The following is a 9,938-nucleotide window of genomic DNA, read 5'->3' as shown; positions in this document are numbered from 1 at the left end:
CAGCACTCCAGGTGGGATCTCACCAGAGAACAATAGAGGGTCAGAATCACCTCCCTCAATCTTCTGGCCGTGCTACTTTTGATGCAGCCCAGAACAGATGAAAGATGAAAGGAAATTACTCCTACTGAAGATACAACAGGACAGACAGCTTCAGGGATGGGTTATGACATGCAATGAAGAAAAAAAAAAAGGAGGAAAAAAATGTTGTAGAATAGTTAATCAACGCTGGCAGAAGAACTTCATTTCATGTTTATTTAGCCAAATCAAAGAAAGCTCCTGTGGTCAAGGTGTGACAATTGTTCTGCTTCTTCTTGCAAAAGTGACACTTCTGATGTACTTTACCAGAATCATACAGACAGGTATGCGCCCCTGAGAGCTTGATGGATGACAGTGGACAAGTTTGGTGAGGACCCTGTTTCAGATGTGAATTTCAATGAGCAGTTAAGACCCCAGGGAAGTAAAAGAAGTTAGTGGGAAGTCACATCTGACATGCAGTATCTGAATTGGTGAAGCTTGTGTCCTTTGTTTTTTATATTTTTTGATGGATTTTTTGAAGGTTTATGGTACTCTCACATGAAGAGCAGGAATAGGTAATCTCATGAGATGACTAAACCAGTGCTACTGCTGTTATTGGAAGCCAGGAGAAAAATGTTTCACTAAGTCTGCACAGTCTTTAGCTACATCCAGTGGCTTCCTCCATAAAAGCATTCTGTATATTTTTAATCTAATATTACCTAGTCTAATAACAATTTTTTTCTCTAAATTCAATTGTGTCATTGATCCATGTTGCAAATAGGCTAGTGCAATGAAACTTTTTTCACTACAGGTTGCAAAATGTTTTTATAACTCAACATAACAGATTTGTTATACTTCTGTATGTGTTTTAATATTTGTTGTTAATATTATAAGTAAGTTTTAGTTTCATTAGAGGAATAATAATTTTAAAACACTTCTTTGAATACTTAGGTAGCTGGCAGTGTAGGCTGAGAGGTACCTATTATGTCATACAATGATACAGTGTTTTGTGTTTCATTACAATACTCTCTACAAATTATGAGTCATCTACTTCCTACCAAATGAAATTTGTTTTCAAAATTTTGTTCCAACATAATTATGCCAGGAATAGGCATAGAATAGAAATTATGCAAGTTTCAGAAAGAGTTGCTTGTTTCATGGAGTATTTGACATGCTTCACCAAACAGTCTAAAAATAACAAATGACAAATATAAGAGAAAAGCAGAATATTCTGTATTTCCCTAATCATATTTCTAATCTAGTGTGGAACATGCTTTCTCAGAGTCAGTGTGTATGTGACAGCTAGGGGTGGGATTGATATTAATACTGAAACTTAATCAATTGTGATTGTCTGATCTTGACAAGCAAAGATCATGATCATGAAATAAACTTACTCTGTTTTGCTTCTGAGGCTTAGATCATGTATCAAGTTGCAATAAATATGTATCGCTCAAGTGAATCAATGAAAAATACCTACCTAAAATAACTAAAAAAAAAGTACTTTTTTTCCTATTTTTCCTTGTCTTTTCCGTTGGTTGGAAGGAGACTGGGATACATGACAGAAGGTACTATTAGAAATTTAAGTTTCAAATACAATATCAATTAATTTAAGTGATTAAACAGCTAATTTCCTTTTCTTGGGAAATCTCTCTTTGTAGACAATTATTTCTCATCAAATTGGATCCCAGCCTGACTTTAGTCAGGACACTGGCACAGCCTGCATGAAAACTCCCTGATTTTATTTTTTAACCTGCCTCTTTCTTTAACTATTTAGATAGATGTAGAATTTTATTTTTTTATCTTTGGGGGCAGGAGGGAAATAATATTTTTTAATGAGCTTTCTGTTTTGTATCCAAAACTGGTTTTGCAGGAAGTAGAAGAAAAGATTTGGATTCTCTAGAGGAACTTTAGTCTGACAGGAAAGTCTCAGACCACACTACAGAATCCTCTGAAGGTGCTTCTCTTTTTTCAACTATGCTGAAATGCACATGGGAACCTCCAAATCTTTGGTACAAGTGCCCACAGTAACCACAAAATTGCTGCTTACAGGCTAAAAGTGCCATTTGAATGCATGGTGTTGATTTTTCAGGAAGCAGCAATGAAGCTGCAACAAGTCCAAGAGCGATCCAGAGAGACTTCAAGGGTCTTGAGGTGACTGGTTAAGGGACTAGAAGTACAAGTAGTGTTTTTCTTTATCCTTCCATTTGTAGGGAATGATGAGGGAACAAACAAGAGCTTTCAGATCGATATGTATCGAATCAATTGTATCAGCAATAGTGTTGCCAGCAGGACCCGGGCACCTGCACTCAGCACTAGTGAAGCTGCATCTCGAATCCTGTATCCAGTTTTGGGCCCCTCATGACCAGAAAGACGTTGAGGTGCTGGAGTGTGTTCAGAGAAGGGCAATGGAACTGATGAAGGGTATAGAGAACAAGTCTTATGAGGAGCAGTTGACGGAGCTGGGATTGTTCAGCCTGGAGAAAAGGAGGTTCAAGGGAGACCTTGTTGCCCTTTAAAACTGCCCAAAAGGAGGGTGTAGTGAGGAGGTGGTCAGCCTCTTCTTCCAAATAACAAATAATAAGACAAGAGGAAGAGGTCTCAAGTTATGCCAGGGCAGGTTTATATTTGAAACTGCAAAATATTTTTTCACAAAAAGAGTTGTCAAGCATTGGAAGAGGCTGTCCATGGAAGTGGCTCAATCACCATCCCTGGAAGTATTTAAAAGACATGTGGATGTGGCACTCAGGGATATGGCTTAGTGGCAAACACAGCAGTGCTTGATTAATGGTTGGACCTGATGATATTACATGTCTTTTCCTACCTAAGCAATTCTGTGATTCTATGATTCTGTGAGGTTTCCTTAGCAGCCTACATTGTCATAAAATTTGAAAAACTCTTCTGACATACGTGGGTCTGCCTTTAATTTATTATGTTTGTTCTTATCATATTGCTGTGAGGGAGACAAATATGAACCTTGGGCACTTCTGAAAATTTACTCAAGTTAAGCCACAGTTGCACTTCCCTAGTAGAGATGTGTTTGTACAAGTGTTACATGATAAATTCAATAGTCAAAGTTTTACTTGAGAACTTTTTCAAATGTGATTTTTCTATTCATCTGAAAAATAAATAAGGATGTGTAGCAATGAGACCATAGGGTTTTTTTACAACAATATTGGCTTACAATTTCGAGTGAAACTGCCTGCTCAACAGAGAACTGATTTTCCTTTTTATCTTGGCTTAGGACAAGGCATCTGTTACATCCTTTAAAAATTCAAACAGTGAAAGATTTATATGATAACAGCCAAAATTTGGAGGGTAGTTAAGAAAGGAATATAGAACTTACAACAAAAATGTCTACTATTAATATTCTTTTTATTTACAGTATGGCTTCCAGAACGTGCGTTGTAAGAGAAAAGATGATATCTTACCTAAATATTAAGCACCAAAGTAGCCTAACTGATTTTTGGAGAATTTCCTCTCAAGCACAGGTCCTGGGGAATGCTTTGCTTTGCCCTGCAAGGGAGTTTGGTGAGACACTGGGATTCCACTAAATCATTGCCTTGGATGGTTGTTGAGCTATAAAGCTGTTTCCATTGTGTGCATGCTCATCTCAGGACATAATCATAGCTGCCATTTTCAAAATATTTTAACTCTTCAACCTTGAAAAAGTACAATTCCTCCATTTTTACCTGCTTTACCTTGTGTGCACAGTAGCTAATTTCAGCATCTTAATTATGTGTAACACTAGTAACTTCATAATCAACTGTGACTCTTCCTCCTCTTATTTTTATATCCAAGTAGAGTATCATATTGACATAGTTTCTCTAAGCTTTCAATAATCCTCTTGATGGAATCAAATAATTGAAAAAATACACCACTTCCTTCACAACATTGCATATGATTAATCAATGTAACAATCTTTTACAGTGTTTTAATTGATTTATGCTAGAATTACTCACCATTATGGATACACAAAATATGGTTGCTCTTAATGCATCAAAATGCAAATTAAATTTACTGATGGTATTTTACACAACATAACTACTCCCTGAGATAGAACAGTAAACTGTTAGAATAAATAGAATATTTTTCTTCAACTACTGACAAGTTATTGCAGGTTTTTAATGGAAGGTCTTAATATGGCTTTCCCTAGGTCTTTCATTTCAAAGGAAGACTTCCTTTTTTATCTTTTCTTTGTTATTTCAAATTCCTGCCAATATTTCACTAGATATATAGGATCTTTGCTGTTTGGGCTTTGTTTGGTTGGTTGCTTGGTTGGTTGGTTATTTTTTTTCCCTGGATTAACTGAATCCTTGATGCTCAATTGCACTTGTTAATATATGGATGATAAGTATAGGTAGTATATAAATATTATTAAAGCTATGAAACAAACCAGGTGTTACAAATGTTTGGCCTTGATATCCTAGTATTGACAAACATTTTTGCAGCTGCCATCAGCTGGAAATAGAGTGGAGTAATTCAAATAGGAAATTTCAAGTAATGACTAAAAATCCTTCTGTAATCAGTTCCCAATTGTGAATCAGAAGTATCGTTACCAGTATTATCTCTATGGATTTTAGTCCTAATGGACAAGAGTCTAGGAGGGATCTCTTTGCCCTCTGTAATAATTTCTTTTTTTTTTTGCTTACTCATACTCCTGTTTCTGCAATACTGGGGTCACTGCAGATCTCTCTCATTGAAATAAAAGCAGTGAAAGTCATCTGCATTGAGTTTTGGCCTATACAAAAGTGAGACAAAGCAATGTAACATATGTATTGCTAGACAAGTTGTAATACACCATTTTTCCCTTCCATATTTTGCTTCCTTTAGGTGACTTATAAAGTTGTTATTTTTCCACTCTCAAGTGGGATTAAATGTGGGGGGCTTTTTAATTATTTTATTTTTGCTGTTTTATAGCTTTAAGTCCCACATCACCACCTGTTCTCCTTTTATTCACATAGATAGGAGGGTTCAGTGGGAGAGAAAAGGTATAGACTCCAACACAGGGCAGGCAGACCTGCCTTCCCCCGCTCTGTCACTTTACAAAGCCACTCCACAAGCCCGTTCCACATAGCCATGATATGTGGAGCTGACTCCCAGCACAGGTTCCTCAGCTCCCACCCCAGCCCAGTGAGGCACTGCCCGTGTGCCATTACAATGTCAGGGCAGTTATGGTCGTGCATTGAGGTCTGTCAAAGTGAGGAGATTTGTCAGATCAGTTTCATAATGGGAAATGGACATAATTTGAATGTTATAAATGGCAAAACTTAACCCTTTGGAAATGCAAGGGGTGGAGAAAAGGATGTAGTAGAAGGGAAAGAAGAAGTTAAATGCTAGTCCCTAGACCCAATTCATAGGCTGGATATCCTTCTAATTCTTTATTCATCTGTAGAGCTACTCAGCCAAGTCTAAGTGAAAAATTTATGTGTATGAGAAGACGCTAGATAAAAGAAGATTAGAATTACCTATGATTGCTCCTTTCAGATATGGCTATAAACTCTGCTATTTTAAATTTCTTCAAATATCTATGTCATGATTGTAAAAAGATCTAATGGAGTCTGAATTCCCTATTTCATCTTCAATTTCTGATGCCATCCCTTAGGAAGAGGCACCTTTCCTTTACATTGGTATTCTAAGACAAAAATTTCTATCTGCAATGAGTGCCTTTATAACATCAGCAATGTAATTTTGTCAAATATAACTACATCATGCTGTGAAGTGTTCTGAAAAAATGCAACTTTCACTCTGGATGTTATTTTAAAAGGAGACCCACAAGTGTTAAAGAATGGAGCCTATAGAAAAGAAGAGGTTCTTCATGTCTTCTAACCTTATGTGCATAAAATCCCTGAACACGTGGACAACCTTGATAGAGTCCAGAAGAAACAAAATGTCATGCAGTCATACTAAATTCATTGAGCTGGAATGAACAAGTACAAGGTAGTAACAGTGTTAGTACATCTCTGCTGCTGTATAAAACAGTTGAACAAAGTTAAGAAACCAGAAACTGTGCGGAGCTTAGTTTATGTAATCCTATGGACATAACTATTGGAAAAGAACAACAGGAATATTTGAAATGACAAAGAAAAAAGGAAAACTATTTTTTTTTCCTTTTCTGCTGCTCTAAAGTACTGCAATAAGAAAATTTATATCTTAGCTACCCTTTTTACAAAACATTAAAGTCAGCAATGGATATGCCCTTTCTACACAGTACAGACTAGGAAGTATTGGACTTAAGATGCAGGGGAGATTTAAGATCCTAATTGGTAGGATAACCACTGAATGTAAAATAAGTCAAAACCATCTAGAAGTACAAGATAGGAAAGGAAAACTAAAAAATTTATTTTCTACAATCTGGCTAGTGGAGAAAGCACAGATGGAAGCAGTCTAAGTATCTCCCTCCTGATCCAAGCACATCAGTTTGGACTTGCCTCCTATTTCTAGTTGAAAGGCCCAGGTACAAAGTAAAAATTTGATCCCTGAAGCTGAAGGATCACTAAGTAGGCTGTGATCCTTCTTTATACTCTTCTGTACAATTTCTGAAACACTTATGCCTTTACAGAGCCAGTACAATGGGTCATTGAATGCCCTAGATGGTACCTTCACCTTCTGCATCAGTGTGAGGACAAAATATTTAATGTATATGTTAATTTTATGTTACTTGAATTTTTTTAATTGTATGCTTAAAATAAGGTATGCAGAACATGTTTATATCTTGTCCAATTCAGGAATATCACTAGTATTTTGCATCCAACACCTGGATAAAAGTACAACAGTACCAGGCATTTTGCTCTTAACTTTGAGTCATGGAATGGCAGTTATTTACTTCACCTTTACTTGAGCTGAAAGTTGAGAATTCAGCTTCTAGCAGGAAGTTCTGTTTACTGTTCTTTTTATTCACTCTGGGTTTTTGCATCAACTGAGATTTATTAGTTCTACTTTGGTGCCACCTGTGTTAGTTCTTTTTCTGTCCTCAGCTAGAAAATAAGGATAAAATAGGTGAAATGGAAAGAGGAACATAAAAGGAGGAACAAGTCTGAACAATACTAGGTATTGGGAGTTAAAGGAGTAAGTTTGTGTTCATCTGAGTGAGAGATGGGGGTGGGTGGAAAGGGTCAGAAAAGAGAAAGAAAATCCTACTCTCCAGTGTTCCTCATCAGTGTGTTCTCAGTGCTGCCTTGATAAAGGCCTTTAGTCACTCAACCTATTCCTTAAAGATGTGAAGAAGCAAACAAATTCCTTTCACAATGTCAGCAATATTTTTTTTCTGTTTAAGCATCATTTGGAGAGACAGACAGAGTGACTGCTCTTATCTTCCTTTCTTTTGTGCTTCATCTGGCAGTTATAGTCTCTTTAACCATGTCTGCAAGCAAAACATATCACTTTACATTTCTGGAGGGTCTCGTGTCATTGTAATGATGTATGGCATCCTGTTAAAGCCTTCACATTGAACATGTAACTGAAGGCAATCTGAGTTGTATTCCTGGGGTGACTACAAAGATTGAAATACTGAAGATTACTGAAAGCAATGAATCAAAATGACTACAAGCTAGCTCGAGTAGAAGAGACATATGAATAAAAGTGTGCCAGATCTTCTACTTTGTATGCTCTGTAACCATTCACACTATTTCAAAATGGAGCACAGTCATTTCTCTTCTGATACAACATTTAGACAATCTAGTCTACTGAACTCAGTCTGTTCAAAAGCAGATACTCACCATTTGCCCAGATAGAGACATTATTATCCAGTTACATGCTAGCAACATCAGCTAACTGTAGATCTATTTGGTGTAGATGTCTTAGAGTTCCTATAGAATGAAGAAAATAAAATATATTGCAGAATGAGCCATTTGACCACATTTGGCTCGTTATATGTCTGGTTTAGGATGGAATTAACTGGCTTTTAGATACACTTCTTTCTAACCTCTGATTATTAAAAGATTTAAGAGATTTTTGCACCAGCACTGTCATCAATAATTGACCACATCTGTTGTCACATTGACAGAATTAGCCAATATTCTTGTTAAAAACAAGTGATTAATCAAATGTCAGCACAAGGTTTACCAGATTCTTCATAAAAGTTTTACATCCTGAAATACCTCATGTAAATTAGTCAGTGAGTACTTTTAAAGAGAAAGCACTTTTACATAAGCTGGATCAACTCAAATCTTAAAGAAGAGTTGCAAGAGAACGCTAACATTTACGAGAAAAAGAGTATGTAAAGTCAGCTATATTTAGAAATTAGGAATTTCTGAAGAAAAATTTTTCCTCCCTGAAGAAAATAGTGCTCATTAATATTGCCTTTCTTTTTTAATTAAGTATTCAGGTTAAATAAGAGTTTGTATTTCACTTTTTGACAAAGAAGTGTTAAGGACACAAAAGAGCCTCAGACACCAGGCGTTTAGCAACCTGAAGAATGTTTTAGCATGATTCTCAGTTTTCTTTGACTAAGTAAAGCCTGTAGCTCTGCATATGATTGTAATTATAGTTTTCTTCATGTTTCTTAGGAGTACTAGATCTGAAACTAGTGGGGGAAAAATTCCTTTCCTTTTTTATTTCCTTGTTGGTTTAGAAATGGCAAGAGAAATGACCAGTTTCTTCATGCTAGTTTGCACCTGAATCATAGAACTGTAGAATATTTTAGGCTGGAAAAGACCTGTAAGGTTATTGTGTTTAACCATAAGCCCAGCACTTCCAAGTCCACTAAACCATGACCCTAAGTTCCACACTACATGTAGCATAGCTAGTAACATTTCATTAGTCTAAGGAGGCACAGTTTTGCAGGTACTCTGATTAATATCCTTAAGGACCTAGTCCTTGAATTTTTGCAGGAGATTTAAAAAACCTCATGACTTGTCCATTTTCCTAAAGTTCAGCCACCTTGGGCAGTGCATGTTGGTGTGTAAGCAATCAGCACTGGTTACGAAGGAAAAATTAGATTCATTACTGCTTGTATCATCTTCCCAGCAGTTTTGACTCAGTAGCAGGTTAGCAGCTTACTGCTTCCTTCTCATCTATGAGCAGAAAAGAGGAAAAATTTTCTACTGACATTTCAAACTCAGCCATTCACAGCAGCTTAGTGAGTCAGTATTTCTCACTGGCAACTGTCTTCTCAGCTTCAGCACTTAGATTTGGGATAAAAATTGATTTGTTCTCCCTGTTCAAAACTTCTCAAAAGCCATAATAGGTCCAAGATAATAATTTGCTATAATAGGTGAGTACTGCACCATTAGAAAAGTTTTTCTTATGTCATGAATCCTTTCTGAAAACAAGTTGAAGTGTATACTTGGGAACACTCTGAACTCTTACAGTCCCTTAGGGCAAGAGGAACAGGGTGTAGTGCATGGCTGTCATAGACTTGTAACACACAGGTGATCACAAAGATTGGTCTTAGGTTGACAGAAGGAAGTTCTGTCTTAAATGTGTTCTGATGTGTCCCAGGTGTTCACTGCCACAGCAAGTTCTCTCTCCCACTCCACATCTGTCTTCCCAGGTGGCCGTCACCCTTCCTAAAGATCATGTTTAACAAGAGAATAGATGAAAGCTGAGGTCTGATTGTGTAGGCAGCTGGTTATCTGTAGGTTATGAAATACAGTTCTTCACTCCAGGAAGTACAAGCTTCTACTCTAGCCAGGAAACTCTAAGTATGAATATGCGTGTGGTTACTCAGGGGTTCATAGCATTTATGGAAGATGTAATGATCAGGAATATCATGAAATCATAAGTGATCTTTCTTTTTTGCATCCACTGTATTTAGCCTTTGTAGATGTACCCAGGTTACCTTTTGCTCATAGAAGTAAGCAGTTTGGACCACCATGATATTCTGTCATGGCGAGGCTTCGCGAACGAAGATTTGGGAAGGCTCTAACCACATTTGCTACAGGCACGTTGGTGGCTTATGAGGCCAATACGCGACAGGCATATCC

Source organism: Lepidothrix coronata, unplaced genomic scaffold (genome assembly GCF_001604755.1).
Source record: "Lepidothrix coronata isolate B3197 unplaced genomic scaffold, Lepidothrix_coronata-1.0 Scaffold135, whole genome shotgun sequence".
Lineage (NCBI taxonomy): Eukaryota > Metazoa > Chordata > Aves > Passeriformes > Pipridae > Lepidothrix > Lepidothrix coronata.
The sequence above is the reverse complement of the archived record's forward strand: the minus strand, read 5'-3'. Positions refer to the sequence as shown.